Source organism: Lycorma delicatula, chromosome 3, assembly GCF_047948215.1.
Source record: "Lycorma delicatula isolate Av1 chromosome 3, ASM4794821v1, whole genome shotgun sequence".
In the NCBI taxonomy this organism is placed as follows: Eukaryota; Metazoa; Arthropoda; class Insecta; order Hemiptera; family Fulgoridae; genus Lycorma; species Lycorma delicatula.
This window is the reverse complement of record NC_134457.1, coordinates 123,500,023-123,524,813: the sequence shown is the minus strand read 5'-3', so window position 1 is coordinate 123,524,813 and position 24,791 is coordinate 123,500,023.

The following is a 24,791-nucleotide window of genomic DNA, read 5'->3' as shown; positions in this document are numbered from 1 at the left end:
AAGAATGAACGTGCTATCAATACTTAACCTATCTTAATTTGTAATAGACATATGAAGATGATATAAAGAACGGAGTGTTAGATCTTTTTGATAAATTCTTAACATAACAATTTTACCAAAAATGTTAATTTATGCAAGGAAATAGATTGTGATTCTGTAAATGACAGTTCAGAACAAAACATCAACAATTAAATATAATTCATTCATTCTTCTTTACAATGAATTAAATAGTTAAAATTAAAAACCTATTTGAACAACATTATTTGATAGTTTTAAGCTTTAAAACAAAACATACCCAAATAAATTTAGTATTCTTAACTGTTTTAATATCTATGCGTTATGCAACTACCTCACATTTTAACTGTTGGAGGCAATGATAAACAAAAGGTCTAGGAAAAGTTACTTTTTTATTTTTTTCCCCTACATCCCTGGGCCGGACATCCAGTTAAGTATACTCGGCCCAGGGTCGTGTCTTTGACTCTAAGGCGGTCTTCCCACCCGCCTGTTTTACACCCGGTACGCCAGGTCAACCGCCCCGGTACAGATCTTTTGTTTGCCTGTCTCTAATTCCCACCAAGGGGGGCCAAGCCCGGCTATGCCCTTCCCAACCCCCCCCCCCCCGACGGAAACCGGGTCTCGGTCTTTATGCCTTTTCGCCTCTAACCGGCGTGACCAGCACAGGGGGCGCACGCACCCCCAGAACCAGCCCCGCCGGCCGGGTCTAGGTCTTTTCTTTCCCCGCGATTTCTCCCCTGGAGTCCCCGTCCCCTCATTGAAACCCGCACACCAAGGCATGCAGGCTCTCAGAGACGGGGCTATCCACTCTTCCCTATCACCGAATACGCCCACGGTTCCCCCGTCTTGACTCCTCTTCTTTGGTTCGAAGAACTGTGCTAGCAAAGTTTTTGAAAACATTCCAATTTTGCTCGTTGACTAGCGCCCACTCAATTATATTGTTAGCATCCAAATTGTTGTCTACAATAAATTGTCTATATTGTCCCCACCTCCAGCAGTCAAACACCGTGTGACATCGTCCACCTCCTGGCAGTAGTCGCAATAAGGCGTATCTCTTCTGCCAAATCTTTTAAGGTAGTGTCCAAAACACCCATGACCGGACATAAGTTGTGTAATATAAAAATTTACTTCACCATGTTGGCGGTCCAACCAAGTATCCAGATTGTGTATGAGCCTTCTGGTCCAGGCCGCCACATTGGCCTCCTTCCACCACTGTCTGGTCATTGCTTCAGCCTCAGCCCTACTGCGCCCTTCCACTCTTAGTTTCCTACTTCTGACCTGCAGGTCTATCGGCGGAACCGACGCCAATAGACCTCTGATGCACGAATAGACTCTGAGGCACGATGCCTCATATGACAATGTTCTATAGCCAGCCACCACTCCTAGTAATGCCGTTCGATACATACTTCTTAGCTTCTCTTTGTTCCTTTGCACTCTAATTGCCTCTGCCCAGACAGGCGCCGCGTACAGCGCTGCAGACACCACTGCAGATGTTATCAGCCTCCTTTTAGATGCCCCCGGTACTGTAAGCTCTGTAAATAACCTTCTTATAGCTTTGATAGTAGGTACAACTCTCTTGCACACCTTATCAATGTGCCCACCAAACTTGAGGCTCTTATCTATGGTTACTCCAAGGTATTTTGTGCTGCTGACCTCTGTTATATCCTCTCCACGGATCGCAACTCGAACGCTACGAAGTCTTCTTCTGCCCGTGAAGAAGATACACCTGCTTTTGGCCGGGGACACCTCCATGTTGTTGCTAGTAAGCCATGCATCTATAAGCTGTAGAGAGCGGTTTGCCTTGTTCTCCACATCATCCAACTCTTTGTCTTTCACAAGTATTGCAATATCATCGGCGTAGGTAACCACGTCGACTCCTCCCGGATACGGTAACCGTAGCACTTGATCATAGAAAATGTTCCACAACAGAGGCCCTAAAACGGACCCCTGCGGGACACCTCCAAAGACTTGAAATTTCTCCACTCCTTCCACTGTACGGACCTCCGTCCATCTCTGTGCCAGATAGTTGTCTACCTGATTCAATAAGTAGTCGGTTATGTTCATTTGTCCAAGCGCTGTTATGATGGCCTCCCATGGCACCAACCCGAACGCATTTTTTATGTCCAGTTCCTTCATTCTGTCGCTGTGTTTAACTACGTAAAAATATTGCGTATTTTTAAATAATGGATGAGTTTTATGGTATAGTCTACCATAATTATAATAACAGACGCCGTAATTTTTTATATTTAATTCATTTAAATCATTGTTGGAGCAGATGAGAATGATGTGATGTTCACACCATAAACGTCGGATAAAAGAAAAAAAGTAATAAATTATGCAGGTAATTATGAAATAAGAGAAAAAGATAATAATATTTACTAAGAAATTGAATTTTTTTCTTCTTTATATATTTCTTACTTCAGAAAAGGAGTTATTTTGAGATAACCAAAACACGACTGTTTTTTACATCAATGGGCCTTTAAATGGTTACAAAAATTTTTCCCTATTCTATTCCCATAGTCTGTAGCAATGAAAAATTGTTTTTTTGAATCTTTTAAAAGTTTAAAAGCTTAATGAAAGTATTGATATTTATTTCATTATTTCCAAATGTCTAGTATAAAAAAATTGGCAAAAAATATTCACGCCCTTCCTAAAAAAAATCACATTTGAATTTATTTAAAAGTATTGCTGGTTTTTTTAACTGTTTTTTTTTTTTTTTTTTTTTTTTTTTAATTTAATATTGCCACTTTGGAGCAAATATTTTGAACATTACTTTACTCAATTACTCCTCCTGGAGTAAGGGAGCCCCAAAATATTTTTTCTTGACACAATTCCGAACTATCATTGCCTTAAACTTATTTTTATAAGCATAAAAGCCTCAAAAAAGCCTCCATTAGTGCGGGGCCTCTAATTTTTTAAAAGTTTAAAAAAAATTTGAGCGATTTCGATTTTAATTTAAAATCCCAATTTTAAAGCATATTAAAGTAATTAAAAAAGTTCCCTTGATTTGAGAGTTCCCAATTTTAGAAGAATCAAAAAAACAAAAAAAAGTTTTGTATTTTTGATCTACGTAGCCTGGGAAGTCACCCAATACTTTACTAGCTTTATAGTATGACAATAATATTTTCAGTGGTTTTAATAAATGATTTATTTTATTTATTCAATGTTCAATCTATTGATAAAATGTCATTAAATTTTTGGCTTTCCAGTGCATCGTTCCATCAGACATGTTTCTATAATCAATCAGTTCTTTACATACTCTTAAATGGCCTTATGGACGCACATATATGGCTTTAAAAACTAAATATTGATAAAAAATTTAGAAAACTAATTTAATATAATTAAAAGGTAGAAAGCATGAAAAATAGAATAAAGGATGATTATTAATGTAAAAATAAACGTACCGCGCTACGATTTTGTTACGTACCTCAACTGATTAAAAATACTATTAACACTGGTGTGAATCAGACTAAAAAATAATCCTATCTTATCTTTACGCCAATGCGTAATTATTAAAATTAATAGTTTTTTAAGGATATCTTATCTCTAACTTAAATAATTATTGAATTGTATTTAAATAAAAAACGGAAATAAGAAACTTTCACTAATGGAAAAGTAAGAAGAATTCTTGAGTAAATTAATTTCTTTTTTTTTGTAAATTTTAGGTAGAAGAATATCTAAGGTTAAATACGAGGTTTTTTCAAAAGATTTGAAAATAATGTGTAGATTTACATACGATTTATACAAGTCTTTGATTTATATCGTCATTCTATGTTTTAAATGAGAAGCTTTCAGTTACAACCTATCGAAATTTAACTCTAAAGCTTCTGTCGCTCTTATAAAAACTTTTCTCTTCAACACCACGTAAATTTTCATGAGAAAAATAAAGACATGAAATCCGTCAGAAATAAAACTTAATTTTTATTATTTTCTTAAATATTAATTAAACTTCCGGTAAGCTACTTCTTTACTTTCCATATTTAAAAAGTTTTACTCAAATTTTAGTTAATGAACCAGTTAGATTAACTGGTAATCTTAACTAGTATAGTAGATAGCACCTTTTTGACTACAGGAATGGTGGATTCGATTTTCCAAAAAGACTGGCAGATTTATTCATTTTACCTCATCACTGTCGAAATCAGTTAAAAAACGTACAAAGATTTCTGTTTAAGTAAACAATACTTGCACCAATTGCAATCCATAAAAAATAAAAAATATAGTAGCTATAATTTAATAATTCTACTTTATATAAAAAAAGATTAGGGTTTCATTTGGTCAAATATTTCTTTTCAAAATACAAATTTGAGACCTGGATGAAGGCTAGAAGTTACGGTAAATAAAGCTTTTTATTCTATTAAAAAAAAAAAAAATTAATAGGGAAAAAGTCAAATGAAGTAGTTTGAGGAAAGAATTCAAACAAAATACCAACGACCTTAATATTATACATTAATAATTTTAAGAATATAAATAAACGTGATGTGTAAATTTTTTGGATCACTCAACTATATCAAAAAAGTAAAAAAACAACAGTTTAGTCATTAAATTCAACTAAATCAAAGAATGTTTTAACTTTTCCATTCGAATAAGATTTTTCAGAAAATGTATTTTGTGTAAAATAAACTCTAATTTAGATTTTTCTAACCTTGGCACTTACTGTACTCTAATTTTATAATAATTTGGTGTCGCTAGTAATAAATAAAAAATTACAGTTGTAGATAATTAATAAGAAACTAATTAGTTTGTTATTAATTTCTAAAGAATAGATATATTAATTTTACTGTTAATAAATTATTCTGATCACGTAGACTATACGTTTAGTTAACTTTAAAAATAAGTATAAAATAAAATTTTCATTTTAAAATTTGGACGACGATAATGATGGAAGAAGTTAATGAATTCCTGAGTCTGTTTTTTTAAATTTATCCGCTGAAAAAACTTAAAACAGATTTGACATTAAATCAATTACATTGTACATAAAAATTTTAAAAAGTCTGCATTTTTTGTTATAATATAGTTGTTTTATTTTACACTTAATTTTTAGTCTTACGAATTTGAGATTTGGAAGATTTTTGAGGTCAATAATCTTTCTAAACTCATCTCTAATTATGAGGGATTATGTTGTATATTTTAAGCGGCTGATAAATGCTATCCCTAAATTGAATTTAAATACCGAGCATCTCGGTGAAAGACAAATAAGCAACCACTCTTTTCAAAGGTCGGCATTTTTGTGTTTAACTTTTATTTATGTTGAATGATGTATGAAGAATAATAAACTGTTAAATTATAAAGGAAAAATGTCTGACATTTTATAATTTAATAATAATTGGTGAGCTTTTATTATTTTAAAGACTGAAATGTTTAACATCTATTATTCAGTTACTCCAATATTCATTTATTTTTTCGACACAAAATATAATTTATAATAAATATAATAGTAGTAATAATAATGATTGGTAAAAAATTAATTTGATTCATATAGAGAGCAATATTTTTTTTGATGGACATTTAAATACGGTTTATATTTTTTACAATTTCTTTACAAAATCCTGTCTTAAATATGAATAAAGTTTAAAAACAACTTAAAAGAAACAGAATAAAAACGATTACACTTAATCAATTTATCTTTATTCTTTCAAGTGAATCACAAAATGCTAAAAAATATTGATAAGTAAAATAAAAAAATATATATATTGCATTTATTCTCATCGCTGCTTGAGACTTTTGATTAGCTTTGAATTCGGTATTTTCTGCACTGATGAGAAGTCACTGTTACTTATTGAAGATGTAACTAAAGAATTTGAAATCAACTCTGTTTCAGTTAAAGTTCAGTATGACAGTAATTGAGATATTTTGACAAAATCATCGCACACAGATTTTTGCTTCATTTTAATCATTTTATACAATAATTAATATATGAATTTACAAAAGTAATTTTCAGTACGTCATAGATATTGTTATGTTTTCCCGTTTCAATATCGTAATATGAAGGCCTCTACTTTGCTTTTTAGATGAATTGTAATATTTATATTGTTTTAAATAGTAAAAAAAACAGTAAGACGTCTTTAAAGTTTCATTTAAAATCCAGCAAATTCGACACCTGAAAAGATAAATATTGAAATATTGCACTTTATCTGACGTTTTTTTTTTTAATAATTTGGGAGGTATTTCTTTTCTATTAAATTTCAGTAACATTATTGTAAGTTTTTATGGTGCTGACAATATCAGTAGTTTGACTTTCATAAACCAATTTGATCAGACTTAAAAAAACTGTTTCTTGGATAAGTGTTAAAAGAGCAAATCATTGCTTTTTATGATTTTTCTAGAGTTAAGAATATAAAAAATTAAAAGTTATTACGATTTTCAGTTGTAAAAAATTGAAACGTTCAAATCAATGATTTTTTTCGAAATTTTAAAAAAGTGACAATTTACTTGTATGTACCAAATTTGAAAAAGAAATGTAAGGAAGTAATGCCTGTTGAAAATATTATAAATATTCAACTTTTTTGTGGTTGATAAAAGAGAAATCTCTGTTTCAGTTTTTAAATTTCTGGTTTTGCTTCTCTTAGAATATTGCAACTTGCTGAAAAATGTAGTTGACTAATTGACAAAGAAATATTTTCCTAAATACAATTAATACAAATTTTGCATTATATCTTAAATATTTTAAATTGAAATAGTAGGAAGACGTAAGATTTTAAAATTAATAAAAAATTTGACTAGATAAACTCCATGGTGGAATTACTGATAATTTATTTCATTTCATAAATTATGCGGTTGCAACTGATGAAAAACAGTCGTCTGAGCTAATTAATATTTTCTTAATTTATTTGACTATGAAATTTTTAATTCTCATAATGAATTTTTAATGTATTAAATAGTACTATTTTTTTGGGTTTTTTTGTATTTTTCCTATCATCCTTTTATTGATAAACTTTTATTAGATAAACACCTTATGGATTTCAGAATTTAGTTTTTTTGTTTGCATAAATAGCGTCTAGTGTCTTATCAGTTTGTTTTACAGCACGTAATAAATCCGTATAATTTATTCCTTTGATTTGAATCGTTTATTGGTTTCATGATAATTGGCTAATTTATTCTCTTGTTACAAACATACCCCTAAAAATATTTTATCTTCAACATATTCATGAAAAATATTACAAAATTCTACGAAATTCATCTGTTAAAGTTATTGATTCATAGATTTTTAAATTAATTATAGTAAATATGTTGTTAAGAACGACGTTTTTATAATCACAATAACTCATGAAACACAAATAATGAATTATATAAATTTGAATTATATAACGAATTTTTTGTAATGATTCTATTTTAGCTTTTGAGCTTAATTCACATACACCATAAATAGAACTCTTTCACACCTTTAACTTCCTCAAAGTTATTGTTTGGTAGAGGTACTAGTTAAAGCTAAAGTTCAAGTAAGTTCATTTTTAAACCGCTTAAGTTGTGAAGTATTTCAAATTCATTACAACTGGTTGAAAAGTTATCTTTTTTGGTCCTTTCATAAACTTTTTACATTTTCAGTTTTATTTATTCATTTTTCAATAGAAATCGAAAGATAGAATGTTGTATATATATATATATATATATATATATATACACACACACACACACACACACACACACACACACACACACACAAAATGTTCTGTATTTTCAAGATAATATGTATGTTTCCCTATAGTGAAATAAAATAAAATTTGTTCCTTATTGTATGAAGTGAAAATAAATAAGTATTTTTTGCTTATGCCATAGGTCTTGTTTTATTTTTATACGAAGTTATTATTGTGTTCACAAACATCGTATGTAAATATTTGTCACTATATTATAATTTTTTTTTATATAAGTTTCTTAACGTACTACACAAAACAAACCATGAAGATATACGACATTTTCAATCTATGAATAAAACATATTGCTTAAAAGTGTCACTTGAAAAAATAAAACGGCATACTTGATCAGGAAAACGCTTCAACGATAAATTTAACTCAAAAAAATACGTAAACGCGTCTTCCTCGAACAGTAATAAAACACAAAAGTCAATAATTCCAGAATATTGACAAAATTAAAGCGGAAACATCAGTTCTTCTATGTTCTTATTCAGCATGAGCAATAAAATCTGTAAGGACATCGAACCTTGTGATATGTGGCATTATTTATTAAACAGCATCATAAATATTAAAATAGTTCCTGCTACCGATTTGTAATTTTCTGTATATTAAGTAAGGCTTTACTCAGTTAAATTCAACTCAAAAGTTGTAAAATACTACAAAAATAAAATGTTATTAAATTCAAAATTTTTTGAAATTGTTTTTTTCATACATACATAAAACATACATTTTATTATTAATTTTTCATCATTTAGTAATACAAGCTAACTTATAACTTAAAGCACTGTGTTTTGTTACAACTGAATGAACAATGTATCCATACTTGCAATTCTGCTAATAGTACCATTTGTTTAAAAAGATATCACTAAAAGGCGGTTTTCTTTTTTTTGAGGGTTAATGGTATCGACTACCGTGGTCATTAGCCCTAACAGCTTTTATTATTTTTACTTTTACGTTTGTTATAGAATAATATATTAGGAGAAAATATGAAAATCTTGCCAAATTACTTTATTACTTTTTTAGGCTGTTGAAACGTTTAGAAATGAGAAAAGTGGGTAAATCCTTTCGTTTTTTGAGCTAACGCGCGCGCACGTCTGTTGATAATTGTTATTTATTTGGGTTGATATCTGGAAATCAAAATTTTTTATCTGGAGGTCAAAAATCTTCATATTAATAATGCCGCGCGCGCGCTTATGGACATTTACTAATAAACCTGGCATTGAAACTTGTTATCCTTGAGAAAAGATATGACATTTGTCGAAGTTAAAGTTTACTATTGTCAGGCCACCTACAATCATTAGAGTTAATGCATGCAATAATGTATATTGAAATTTGTATTTTGAAAAACTGAACAGATACATAAGAATCTCCTCTATTTAGAATATTTACAACATTTCCTTAAGTACTATAACTTTGTTCTTGTGAAACGTGTAATTGTTTTTTGAAAAATTTTCTCTGAAATGTATAATACACAAGCATTGTCCTCGTATAATTTTGACATTCTTAGATAAACGGTGTCGCAGCTATTTTATTCTTTCTTATAGTATGCTACTTTGAATTTTTCACATTTTTCCCACCTTTGTGGGCATTACTCTGCTTTATCTGAAGTATTTGGGTACGTTAATCTCTTCAGCGCAATATTAGGTTTTAAATGCAGGATACAATAATTTTTCAAGTTGTTCACCCTTAAAAAAAATCAGTCACAAGTAAAATCGTATAAAATATTAAAGAATTATTAGTGTATTACTTATTTTCAATTATAAACAATAATTTTTTTAAACTATTTATTGGCACAAGGTCGTCTGCATATGAATGAAATATTCAACATGAGTCAACAAATAAAGCACCACTATCTAAAATGTCACTATTTTATGAGCAATAAATAAAAATAAAATGTACCACTCTTTCGTATTTGCTGTGGTTATGGTACCATTCGGCGCTCGCATCGTTGCAGTACAGCATTTAAATCAGCCTCTTTCCATCTTCAGCCAGATTGATAGCCCAAGAGAATAAATAATATCTGAAATAATAAACAAGAATTTTTTTGTGTCTTTCAATAACAATTAACTTTAAAAAGTATTTTTCATGCAACGAGTAATGGAATTTATTATACTGATGTAAAAATAAATTCTGTTTTACTTTAATTTAAAAAAATCTATTCATAAAATAAAGAAGCATATATCAAAATGGATCGAACAAAAACCAAATTATATATAACTAAAAATTACTGTGATATGTCTACATTTCTGTGAATAACCTGCTAGTATGTTATATTTAAAAAAAGGATATTTCCCAACGAAATAAATTTTAATTTCTATATCCGATTTTAATTAACTATATTTATTTTATTAAATTTCCGAAAAAGTAACTTAGCCATCTGTTTTTAACGCTGATACTTTCCGGTTTTAAAATAGAAATAGAATATCAGTTATTGTAGTAGTTTTTTTTCATAACTGAATTATATCATGATTAATGTTCTATTAAAGCTTGTCCAATATTACTAAAACTTTAACTAACTTCATTCCTAGGTGGTTTGTTTCATTTCTCTGGAGTTAAAGTGTTTCATAATAAAACAAAGTATATATAAAGCTATTTATTGGTAATGGAAACTGAAAAAAATCTATTGGCATTAAATTGCATCTTAAATTACAAAGTTATATATTATTTTTTAATTTCTTTGAAAATATTTTCAGAATAACTTTTGTATCATTTACATCTGTAATAAATGTAAATAAACCACTCTAGCTCAAGATCATTCAGCAAGACAAAACTCTAATCAAAAATTGTACCGTGACTCTTCACTTTTAAATAATTGTCTGTTTCCTAATAAGATGCTACAACAATAAGAAAAATAAAACTTTCAGCTCATCGATGAAAACATTTTAGGTTAATATTCTTCATTTAGTTTAATTTACATTATAACTCGACGTTTAAAGCATTTTTCTTTGTACACATGACAAATACACGATTTTCTACCTTAATATGACTTATTATCTGTCTCTTTTTTATTTATTTTTTCTCTTTCTTCTCTTATTCTATTCTGTTTTTCTTCTTAACTATATATTTTTTTGGATTTGAGCAATGATTTTGTGAAGAAATGGATCGTGAAATTTTTCTGTTGTTTGACCGAATCGTTCTTTTTTTAATTTAAAAAATGATTATCCGGGTAATACCATAAACGATTTAGCTAGTGATGACAATTAGTACATTTTACTGAATATTTTTTTTAGATTTTGAAATCTAAATCTAAATCTTTTTAGATTTTGAGTTTAAATCTCAGACGAGAACTGTTATCCCGATAAGAACGATAAAAAAATCGGGGATAAATTGTTGAATGAAATGTATGGTTTCGATAAAAATATCATTCGAAGAAAATATCTTTGTTTGAATATACTTTTGTTAAAATTTATGGAGAGGATAGAGAGAACTCTATCTTGTTTTAGACATCCTAAATTTTAATTTGGTTTCTAAAGAAAAATTCATCATTATTAGAGAGAAAAGAAATTATTTTTATTGGTGTTAAAATAATTCAATTATCAGTATGAGCTCTCCTAAGAATAATTTAGCTCTTAAATTTCTTAATTGTTTATTTTTTTTTTTTTATTTTTTTTTTTTTTTGCTTAAGCACTTTCCGCTTGTTTTTAAGGTTGCGCATACTATAATTGAGCCGGGCCAGTACCGGACCGGAACGGTGATTACAACGCACCGAATCTAAATTTCATTCAGTTGCTCATTTCCCGCCTGCGGAAGAGACTGCAGAGCCTTGCGATGGATGCATGGCAGCTGGAATGGCACACCACAACTAGGGGGAAGATCCTTGTATATTTTTATACAGGATCTGGGGGTATGGTATGCCTCGAGCTCGTTTTTAAAGGCAACGGGTGCCCAGGTGCTCACCAGCCATGTTAACTGAAACCAATATCTGTTTCGGTTCCGCCTGGCAGCTGATGAGCTTTGCTTCTGCGGGGAGGTCCAGTCAAATGAACACCTGATGTTTGATTGCCGTGCTCTTGGGGAGAGGGGAGGCAGATACCGGGCCACCCTGAAACTTAGAGGTCAAGGGGAAAATTGGCCAATCACAAGCGGCGAATTTTTTTTGAAAACTTAATTTTAAAACAAAGGTAAAATAGTTTACAGGAAAAAAACGATTTCACCGCCAAAACGTCATTTCTAAATCATTCCACACTGATATTTATTCAAATAAACATTTTTATATGTAATTTACAGACCTTATGGAAATAAAATTCTTACGAGTTTCAATAAGTTAGATTGTTGATTTAAAGGTTTAATAATTTTTATAATAATGTTAATTGAGAATATTAGAACAAAGTTCAGTTAAGATTGATTGCCTTGGGATACAATCTGACTGAATATTCATCATACGTAGTATATTAAATTTTGTTGGACTATATCCGTTATATTTTAATGTAAAAATAATACAGCCGTACCGTTATCCAGTAAGATCAAATACAAATTTATTTTTAATTTATTCTCTTTTAATTATTAATTTTTAAACAAAGCGTACTCATCCTTTTAGAATGGGTCCGTTTAGGATTACTGATGGTTCTATTTCTTATTCTTTCTTTTTCCTGTTTAGCCTCCGGTAACTACCATTTAGATAATTCTTCAGAGGATGAATGAGGATGATATGTATGAGTGTAAATGAAGTGTAGTCTTGTACATTCTCAGTTCAACCATTCCTGAGATGTGTGGTTAATTGAAGCCCAACCACCAAAGCACACCGGTATCCACTATCTAGTATTCAAATCCGTGTAGTCAATTTCTTATTAATTTTAAAAAAAGACACGAAATAATGACTTAGCGATACAAGTCGCTAAGCCAGAATATTGATGTTTTCACCGAGTATTGTTTCTGAACGAAATTAATAAATTTATTTCATAGTTTAAAGAAAAAAAAAATTGTGATGGAAAAAATTAAATTTCTTTTAAAAGAAGGATTTAAATATTACGTTTTTGAGATTGTTATTCCGAATAGTTTTAACAAAATTAGTTGGTTAGTTAATTTACTAATGAAATAATTTAGTAAATAAATAATTTTAGTATATGTGAAATCGATTCATATTACAAAAGTGAGTATTACTGCACAATAGAAATAGATATAGATACGTACGTACATTCACTAAAATATTATTTTTACAGATAATTTTGAATGTAATTTCTTTCCATAATGGTGATTAAGACTGTTTCACAACTACATTTTTTTAAGACTAAACCACAAAAATTCCAAAAAATAAACCAAGAAATGAAAGGCGAGAAATTCATTTAATAATTCTATCCATAGCGATTTATTTTCAAATCGAATTCAGTATCATACTGGTAATAGTCATTGTAGGAAAACAACTCAAACTTTATTAAATGTTTACATTCAGAAACTTAGCAATAATGTGTATAATTGCCGATAATAACAATATTAGTAATTTACTAACTTCGTTAGATGTGCTGATAATTTTTTTTAATCAGCACAAGAGAGTAGATTATTTCAAGACTTAAAAATTTATGAAAATGTTATATCTTAAATGATATAATAAAATAAATGTTGGAGCTTATCTTTCTATAAAATAACATTACATTGAAGAGTGAAAATTTTATATTGACAATTTTTTTTAAAAAAAGTTTTATTTTCAGATGAAACTTCTTTTTTATTAACGATTCTAGAAGACTAAATTTTTAAGCCATTACTTTGGAGTAAATACCCAAAGAGCTTTCCTTTTTCTACTTGATAACGGATTGATTTCAAGTGACATCCGTTTAGAACATTTCGTATGATGAGAAAAACTTGATCAGTTATACGTTTTTTCAGATCACAAGTGACTACGGATTTTGTTTTGTAAATATTAAGTTGTAGGTACATCTAATATAAATAATTCAATGGAGATATAAGTAAATATCTCTGCTCTACTGCTTCCTTACGATTTATCCAACTATCTAGAAATGTATTACTTAAAACTTGTACCTAAATAAAGCAGTCAGATGGCGTTCCATTTTATTGTAACTATTTTATTTATTTATCTATTTTTTTGGGATAGCTGGCATAAACTATTATGGTTATTAGTCCTTGTCCAAAGCTAAAACTTTTCCATCCTTAGCAAAAATAGCATATAAGACCGAGTTAGAAGATCAGTCTTATGAAACAGCTCATCCTTAAAATAGACTTGTCATAGAACATTAAAACCTTAAAAGAAACATGATGACAAAGGTGTATCGATCCCTAGCATTAAAAATACACAATCTTTATCTAAAGAAATTTTGTTAAAACCGGTATAAATGGCCCGTAATTATTATAAGAATATCTTTTAAATAAATTCATCAGTAACGTAGAAAACTTTCTTCACTAAAGCTTTATCGCCTAGGTTTTCCTTTAGAGCAATCTTTTCTATCTCTTTTCACCATATTCCTGATGATCTACACCTCTGAAGACATAAAAAAATTGTTGTCTCAGGCCTCGGAAATGGAATCTTCATCCATTTTCAAAACCATCGATGTTGGTTGATAGGATGTATTACGGCCGATATGAAATGATACCGGCCCACGTGAAGCAGGGAGTATTGCTTTCAAGTCTAGACTGAATGCAATCCCCTCTGAAATTTTTGGAGCGGCAAAAATACTCACCCTCTCTTTTTGGAGTCCTCTGTGCTTTTGAAGCCTTCACAACTGCTCGGCCAACAGTCTCTTTATATAAAATCATTATCAGGGTTTCCTGACTGGTGATTTTCTCTATTTGAACTTCAAACTGCGTTACATTAGGTTCAGACTTCTTCTGTATTTTTACTACATTATCCTTCATCTCTTGGCTAGTCCAAGGTTCATTCTTGAAAAAAGAACTCTTTTGGTAAGCTGCATTTTTTTTTGTACCGGGTTTGGACTGCTTTCTCTGGTTAGTCGACTTTTCAATTTTTCATTATTAAGGCGTTCAACCATAATACGTAAGGTTGGCACTAGTTCAGAGATTACGTCTTTCGGTTAGAAAGAAGTTGCTGGAATTCCAGAAAACTGCACAAACGATGCTGTTACCTTTGGCGACCTGCTATTTACAATTTTCCTTGCTTCGAAGTAGCTGACCTTTTGAATGATTTTTATCATCTGAATTCCTTATACGTTGGACAATCTCGAGATCTTGTCAGATGTTGGCCATGACAATTGACAAAGACAGGTGAATCCCTATAACAGGCTTTTTAATGACAGGTAAGCCAAGCTAGGCTAAGCCAAGCCATGCTAGCTAAGTCATTTATAATGCTAATCCAAGAACAGGTTTTTTAATGCTCATCTGGGTTATGTTACTGGGCGTGTCGAGAAGGTTATCAATAAACTGAACATGATGAGTAACCACCGGGGCCCGAGGTCATCTAAAAAGAAGAATTATTAAGACTGTGGTGACGGTTATTGTTTTCTATGCCGTACCAGCGTGGGTTGCTGCCTCTGACAAGAAGAAAAACGTTAATAAGATAGCTGCGTTGCAGAGGAGGGTAGTAATAGGTGTTACATCTTCCTATAAAACAGTCTCACAAAGCGTTGTGGAAGTGGTAGCTGTCATTCCGCCAGTTAAACTGAGGGCCACTATGCTGTGGAGGACATTTAATGGCATGTGTCCAAGTCGGAGGCCTAAGAGCTACTAATAGAAGAGTGGCAAACTGAATGGGAGAATTTAAGGACAGGAGGCTGAACGAAAAGACCCATAACTGGATTGCTGGGTACAGCGGTGTTTTGGTGAGGTAGGCTTCTACCTCGCCCAGCTGCTCACCGGACATGGTGAGTTTGAGGCCTACCTCCACCGGTTTCAAAAACGAGACTCGCCATCGTGCAGGTACTGTGGCGAGCAAGACACCGTAGAACATACTGTCTACATTTGCCATAGGTGGGACGGAATTCGTCTGAGTCTTTGTCTAATGGGGCTTACGCCGGAAGGGAGAGTACCATTCATGCATAAGGGAAGACGAGTGTGGAACCTGGTCGTAACTCTTGCGACCAGGATACTTAGAATAAAAGAACAGGATGCACGTGAATGGCACGGAACATAGAAACGGTTAGGGACTTTGAGGGAAGCCCCGATCAGGATTCTTTGGCTCGTTCGGGCTTGTCTGGATGGGCTGCAGTTAATGAGTGACTGGGCACCCTTTTTCTTGGATACAAAAGACCGAGACCCGGCTCGGGTCCTCCTTGGAGGCCCCAGTTAAAGGCATGGCAATAAAGGATCGAGTCCCGGCCCTCTCGCGTGAACTGATCTCACGTGAACGGATCTCGTGAGGTCTCGGAGGGTTAGAGTCCATGACGCCTGCCCAGGTTGTGCAATGCTTTAGAAAAGCAAGACCAACAAGCGTGGTTAAGGGGAAAAAACACCGCAGTGGAATCGGGATGAACGAACGTACTTATCTGTGAAAGCCAAACTTGTTTTTCAGATACTTCGGATTATTAAAGGTGAAAACATGTCATGTGGGGGGTATAACTTCTAATTATTATTAATAAATTTTGTCTAACTTTTTTTTGAATGGCTGGTGCAATTTTATTTATTAAAATATCACGAAAAACTATATCTGTCAAATTTCCATTCAAAATAAAAGATCATACACTCTGATTACCAACAATTCCTGCCCAAACTGCCCCTAATTCAGTTTTGAGAATGCAGTGTATTAACTAATGGGTGTAATAGACCAGATCGAAATTTTTGGTTACTAACGTGGCTGTTTAAGAGTAAAGTAGCTTCTTCTAAAAATAAGACTTGTTTTTAAAACAAAATTGGGTCGTATAAATGTTTTACACCTTAATGTCGCAGTATTCAAAACATTCTTTATATTTCCTCAAGCTGCAGCTTAAAAACGTTTAATTAATATAATATTTCAGTAATATGATATATATATGTATATATATTTATATATACTTAACGTACGTTAAGTACGAATAATATAGAAAATTCGAACAATCTCCATTTGTGTCTTACATTAAACAATTCTTCATTAAAATAAAAAACCTCCTGGGCATTAAAACAAATTAAAATTGAATGAAGTTTCTGAAGGATTAAGTATTTGTGCTTATTTTAATAAATAAGAAAAAATGTTAGAAGAAATAAGGAATTTATATGAAATAAATAATTGAATTCCTTCATTTATTACTTAATTATTTTATCAGATTGTTTTCTATTACAATTTTTCTTAACGAAAGGATATTTTCTGGTTCCATTTTTCTTCACTCATTTTTAGTTTTTTTCATTTTAAAATTAAAAATTATAAAGAAAGATAATTCATTTTTCTCTTATTCAACACATTTTTAGAGTAGTTTCATTAGTATTTTTAATTAAGATTCTATTACTAAGCCGATTTTCTCGTTCTAAGAAACTGAAACCTTAGAAAAAAATGATTGACAAGTCAAAGAAAGAAAATTTTTAGTGTAAAAAAAAATTAATAAAGTACGTTCAAAAAGGAAAAACCAAACGACATACTCGTATAACATGGAGTTGGAAGAAATAATTTGTTAAAAAATTTTAAAATTAGACTGATAATGAAAGAGGTTAAAAAAGGCAGTGGTTAACAAAAGAAAATAAGAGTTACCTTGAATCATACTATAGCAATTAGTAAATAAATATGGAGAAGGGAGTTATTTAAAAATTAATTAAGGAAATATCTTTTATACTTATTATATAGGAATCCTGTTCAAGTAAATAAGTACAAAAAAAAAAAACATTTAGAAAAAGATAACTCTTTAAATCTATGGTTCCTTAATTAAACGGTGGTTTGTTTGATATACTCATAATATCCTTAGGAAACATTCTGATTAATTCTACGCATTTATAACACAGAATAACGGCTAACAACCAAAGGCTGGGTGTGTCCTTATGTATACTGTATATATGTGCGTGCCTTGTAGCGTGAAAATAACATTTTATGTGCGTGCCTTGTACCGTGAAAATAACATTTTCTTTAGTTTAATGATTACAAAGTTTGAATAGATATAGTCAAACACGCAAATGGAACTTAAAAACTAACTGGTTAAATACTAATCCAAAAATCTTATTAGTGAAGTATAATATTGCACCAAAATGAAATTAATGTAATAATATAAAAAAACACACATGATAGAAATAACCCATTTGGTTAAAAACTGACTATAATATTTCGGCCGTTATCTTGGATATGGTGTTTCTTATAATTAATAAAGGAACCAATGTAACTATTTAAGTATCTTAAAATATTGCAACCAAAACTGTATTTAAAAATTCGTTAAAATTTTAAGAATTAATAATGTAAAAATATTTAAAGATTACAATTTTCTGTTAAAATTTTTTTGTTGATTCGAAATTACAACTATAACAATTAAATAGCGGCATTAATTTATCTCGAATTAGATAACTGTGAATACGATTGCTTACGATTCATATTCCTGATATATATTTATTTCCGTACTTATATCTTCTTTCTTGTTTTTCCGTTTACAATCTTGTAATAAGGCGAGGACGTACTAACAGTTGACTATTGGATTTCGTAAGATGATAAAAGAATTTACAACATCTGTGAATACATCGTCTTTTAAAGCATGAAAAACTAAAATATAGGCAAATAATTATATTCTAAAAGCATCCAGAGTAGGAAGCGTAGCAAACAGGTTATTTCTTTTCTATGAACCGATTCTGCTTAAATAATACAAATAACTTTTGTGTTAGTATTAAGGTAGCTCTGAGTTTAGATCGATAGAAAGAACATTGACATTGGAGATAGCTCTCTTTACTCAATTTTTATGGGCAAAAATGAATGAGGTCGGTGCCAGTGTAATAAGAGGACCCAAAAATTTGTGTTCTAATTTTGAGTTAGTGAACCGTTTCTTTTAAAGACGATTACTTCAAAAAATGTAACATTAATTTAAAAAAAAACAACATTTTTCTGAAAATAGAGCGTTAAATAAAAATACATCTTAAAATTCCTGTTTTTAAGCCCGTTATTACTATTGGTTAGTTCAACACCCCCAAAAACTACTATAGAAAAGGAACTGCTCGGTAACAATCAATTCCTTTTGTACCTTGTCCGATCTATAGGAACATTTTCAAAGGAAAATATTTATGTGAACTTTTTTAAACGTTTTAAGGCACTATGTTTTTCCTCAAATAAAAGATTTTTTTTCATATTACACTGATTATTATTAATTTCTCTTCTTTTCTTTCTGCAAAATTAATTTTGTTAAATTAAATTTAAATACAACTGAAAGTATAACAATATTTCAACTTCGGATTACTTCAATTTTACGTTCTTGGGATATATTTCTCGTAAAATCGGGGTTTCTGGGTGAAAAATATGGAAACAGGAGTTTAAATAACAATTTGAAATATTAGTTAAAGGAAAAATTAAAGTTACGAAGTGATATGTATACAGTAATTTAATTTCAGATAAGACGTTTTTTCTGCCTCAATATGTTGCATTGTGTACGCGAGAAACTGTTCTACTCTCTTGACCACCTGGGATCAGACCAGAAAATTTTGATTCAACCCTATGGCGAAAACAAAATTATATTTTTTATTCCTAACTTTTGACGTAAATTCCTAAAATTATACATAATTTTCTATATTTATTAAGTGATTGTACAAAATAATATTGTTATGAATAACATTCATTTTTAGTCTTAACTTTATAATAACTGCAGGGTTTCTGTTTTGAAAGTAATTTAAAAATTAACTTCCCTTTTCTGCATTTTTAAGGTTTTATATACAGGTGCTTTTTAAATTGCCGTCATCTGCTTTATGAAAATTAAAATATGTTTCAATATATAATTTTATATTAACAATAAATATTTTTAATTTACCACCAAAATAAAACCTATTAAATTAGAGATGTTTTTGGCAATCGTTAATACAAAAGTTACAGTTTTTGATCAACAGGGCTATAGATGGTTTTACCATTTTGCAAAATGTCTAAGTTGAATTTCACAAAAATGCTTTTTAAGTTTTTAAAAAAATGTTATTATGTTTATAATTTTTACTGTTTCCAACCAATTTTCGTAAAATTAAAATACTTTTTTCACTGAAATTCTATTTAGAACTACTGATTAGATGGACTTCGTATTAATGTAATCTCTGAATGTCGAATTTTTAGTAAAGCAATATGTCCATATACAGAATACATGGATAAAATATATATGTACAAATAATTTTAAATAAGTAACAAAATTTTTATAACTGTAGTTCATGAGAGAGAAATGAGAAAAGTAGAAATATAATAATATTTTCTAAATGTTCAATTTAGTTTTGCAGACTCAAATATTTTTTTCGTTTTGTAAGAACTCTAATATTCATTCTTAACACTGGATCTTATTTCCACTTAATGGACCCTAAACTCAAGCCATGAAATTGGCTTGGTTTGGTAATGACGTCGTTTAGTACCCCGCCTTCATCACAATTTTGTTTTTTAAAACTTAACATAAGCTGACGACATGAATGGAGGATTATGGTGTAAACACTAGGCATTCTTTTTTCGATTTGATTAAAAGTCATGTTTTTCAGTAACAAAGCAAAATTTTTTTCAGGATATAAAAATGACTATTTTTAAATTTTTTTTACATATTTATATTTTTGTTAAATAGTATTATTTTTATATCTGAAGTATTTATATAGTCACCTATATTAAAAATCAACAGCAGCTGATTGTAGGATTTTTTCCTCAGAATTTGCTTCCTTTTATATCATATTTTTTCGTCATGTCATATTTTTAAGATATATCTGCACAAAAAAATTCACATTTTCAGATATCATTCTCAAAATACAGTGAAATTTCCTGTTTGTCTACCTAAGTTATGTATGTATCTGCACTAATTAGGATTATTTTTAATATGAGCTTTCTGTAAACAAATTTTACTATTTTAGAAGAACAAAAATAACCTTTTACAAGTACTCTTTAAATTTTAAGGGTTCTCTTTTTTCTGTGTGGCCTCTGGAACCACCGTAAAGTATTACTTCAGAGGATGATATGTATGAATGTAAATGAAGCGTAGTCTTGTACAGTCTCAAATCGATTATTCTTAAGACGTGTGGTTAATTGAAACCCAACCAACAAAGACACCGGTGTCCACGACCTAGTATTCAAATCCGTTTAAAAGTAACTGCCTTTGTAACTTTTATAAACTCTCTTATACTACCTTTAATAAAATTTCAACCTTAAAACTCTCGACTTTGGAATCAGCTTATTTGAGAAATAATTTTCAGAGCTTAGGTGGAACATAAAAACAATTAATAAAAAATATACATCTTACAACTTACTACTAATAGAATTTAGCATCAATTTCGCAAACAGTTGAATAAAGGAAACGATTTTAAATAATGGTTCTTTTTTTTACATTTTTAGTATTGTTTTTCCTATTCTTAATTTCTTTTATCTCATTTTTAGTATAAAAGTATAAAAGAAATTTACCTACGCAGATCACGCAGAGAAACAATGTATTTTCTACCGAGTGAGAGAAAGCTATCTGGTCTACGAAACGCGTTTTGTACGACTCATTTTTTTTGTACTTTAAATGTAAGAATGTCCGGCTTGCCCCGGCCTCTGTGGCGCGAGTGGTAGCGTCTCGGCCTTTCACCCAGAGGTCCCAGGTTCGAATCCCGGTCAGGCATGGCATTTTCACCCACGCTACAAATCATTCATCTCATCCTCTGAAGTAATGCTTAACTGTGGACTCGGAAGTTAAAAAAAAAATGTCCGGCTTATAGACTAAACAGTGATTTAGTATACTAGTAACGATTTAGTATTATAAAAAAAGAAGAAAAAATCATGTACGTAGAAAATGTAATTTCTCCTCTTATTTAAGTGGAAGATAATTTTCGGATAGCATTATGGGAACATTCCTCTACAAAATAAATAACTGTAATCGGTCGATTGCAATGGGTAATCCACCAATGATGGGTTGAACATAAATAAAAAATACGTACTGGACGAAATGAGCTTTCTGTTATTAATTTTTATTCAAAAATTGAGTATACCTTAACTTAATTTTTTCGTAATTTTGATATTGAATTGTATAGTTTTGTGTTTTTTTATAAAATAAACTTGTTGGATTTGGCACTAAACGTAATCTATAAGGTACGTCGATGTTGTTTAAGAGATTTAGTGCTTCTTAATTTGTATTTTTTTTTTTTTTAATTTGCTAATATATTGGTGGAAATGTTATAAACTTCTTCTTTAATGCTCGAAATAAGTATCGGTGGGTAATTCAGTTAATCTAGATACAATGAAGTTATTTTTTATTGATTAATTTTACTCTTGAAGTAGTTGGCTAAGAATTTTCTGTTTTATTTTTATATTACTTGTAAAGTAAAACTGCTATATTTTTTTCAGTCAGCATTTAAAAATCTATATTCAGAAACTCAAACTATTTCATTATTATTATTTTTTCTTAAATAATTCCAGTACAGGTTCGAAATTCTTATATTACAGTCATATGGATTATTTTGATAAACAATAAATTTAATAAATTTCAAGACTAAATTTAAAAAAATTTACGTGAAAATTTTATTTAACACATAAAATGAAGTAAATACTTCAAATTTAACCTTAAATAATTATATTTTTTTATGTTAGTTTTGGTTGTTAGCAGCCGATTAGGTAAAATTTCGTAAATACTTACCGTTTTGATTTTTTGTGAAATTGATCCTCTCACAATACAATCTAACAATTAATAATGGAATAAATAATGAAGAAAAATACCTAAGTCAACATGTCTAAGCTCCTATTTCTATTTGCGTTGCGTAATCTAATAAAATGTCTTAATTATAAACTTCTCGTACAATAAAATAATATCTTTATACAATTTATCGTAACCCACTTTTTAAATATAAAAACAAAAACTAAATTAAGTTAGATAATATTAATCTCAAGCTGTGGTGATTTCGAAAGTGGTGTTAGATAGAAAATTGCTCACCCTTAAGTTAGTGTCATTCTATATCTGGGTACTGAGTTTATCAGCAGACCAGAGGCATGATGGTTCATGGCTATCATGATGGATACAATAAAATACTTGTACTATGATAAAAAAACACTTTAAACTATGTTATTCGTTACAATATTTAATTAATGAACAACCTTAGAAAAGACATCAGGTTAATTATAATCTACTTTGTTACTTCTTTTATAAATTTATTTATATTTATTTTAAATTAATTAAAATACAATCTCTTTGAAGTCACTTTTCTTTGTCTTGAGATGAATCTTGCTTTACTTACCTAATTACCCGGTGACCTTTATTGTTGTTTTTATGTGCGGTTTGCTGCGGACTTACAACTATAAATAATTTCATAATAATATATGTACTAGCACCAGAACAGTCGTCGCCATTGTGATATATTGATTAGAGAAACATCGGATAACAGTATGTGTATTGTAAATAAACATATCTATATTATCATTTTTAAAAAAGAAACATTTTAGAAAAAGAAAAAAGAAACATGTTCTATAACCTAGTTTAGTAACACAGAATTGAAAATATCAAGTTTAAATCGTTATTTTCATGTTTATTAAAACTATCATCATAAACTTGAGATTTTTATGTATAAAAAAAATGTCAGAATTAGAAAATCAAAATTAAATAATTAACCTGAGTATTACTTTACTTTTTACCAGAGATTTACATCAGCTCTAATTTTAAAGTTTCTGACAACTGAGTGGAGTGTTAGGCACAGTACTAATGTTGGGTTCTGACATGAAAAGTACGTTAAAATTTTAATGGATTATCTTAAAGTAGATCTGTAGAAATTCCCCATTTCATTTCTGAATAAAACTTTTAAGTTATTATAGAATTATATATATATATATATATATATATATATATATATATATATATATATAAATTTGTGCGTGTGTTTACAAGCTGCTTTGAATCATTTTGTTTTGTCATCTATTTACTCGTATTACAGTTACTTTGTTTGGATTGTTTAGTCCGTCATCTTTTTTTTTGTTTTATATCGTATACAAAATGTTTTGGTTTCCCTGTATCACTTTAAAAATTATTATAATAAATCACTTTAAAAAATGCTCTACAAAGTAATAAATGATATTTTAGCAATTCTTTTAAATTTTACGTTTTAAATTAGAATAATATCAAAACATCCATCTATTGATTGATCTTACAATTTACTCATTATTAATCTGATTTTAGCTTCATAACGTCAAATTTAATGATGTGAAAAAAATGGCCAATTATTAATTTTTTTATTTAATTTTTTCTCTCTCTCTTTTAATGCTCTTTTAATATGGCAGATTAATATTTTTTTTGTATATTTTAGTTTTTACCGTTATTTAAAATATCGAAAAATTGTCAAAGCAATACCTGTACAAAAAATAATCCGTTTGCAAGAAACGTAAATGAGAGAAACAGCTGGTATGGACATGAGACATAAGTGGAGGAAAATTCATTATTATTTACCTGTCTTTTTTTTGTAAAGATTCTTTTTGTTTAATTTTTAGAGTTTTCTTATAGTTAACAAGGCGCACCTTGTGATATCATGGCTGGTGTAATTATAGGATTATGGATAACTTTTCATTCAGATCTTCTGTGGCAGAGGATCCACCTAAAAACCCTCGTCCTGGAGAACCTCTTTTATCGGATGCGAAGAGGAATAAAGGAGTTGAGTTTAGCGACAAAGAAGAGTTTATATTTCTAGAAAAGAAGGATCGAACCAGCTTACCTCCTAAAAGTGGAAGACCTATTCATATTCTCATCATTGATGTTACATATTCTCTTAAGTACTCGAATCTTCAAAGAGATTTCCTTGTAACAAAATTCAGAAATTAATTTTGATTCAAATTAAATATAATTTGAGATTAATGGTTATAAAGTAGTTGATTATTCGGACTCCATATCTCAAACATTTTATGACCAAAAAGCGATGACAAATCTACGAGAACTTTGACAAATTTTCAATAAATCTTTTGTTTATTTTAATTTTTTAAATTGTATAATTCAGTTAGTAAAATAATCACTGATTTTATATATCCGACCTCCCAGTTAAGCGGACTTACATGTTTCATTAATCCGTAAAATTTACATAAATTATTGCTTGTTTTAATTATTTGAATTTTCAGAGATTTTCTTGTAACAAAATTCAGAAATTAATTCTGATTCAAATTAAATATAATCTCTGAGATTAATGTTTATTAAAACGTCGATT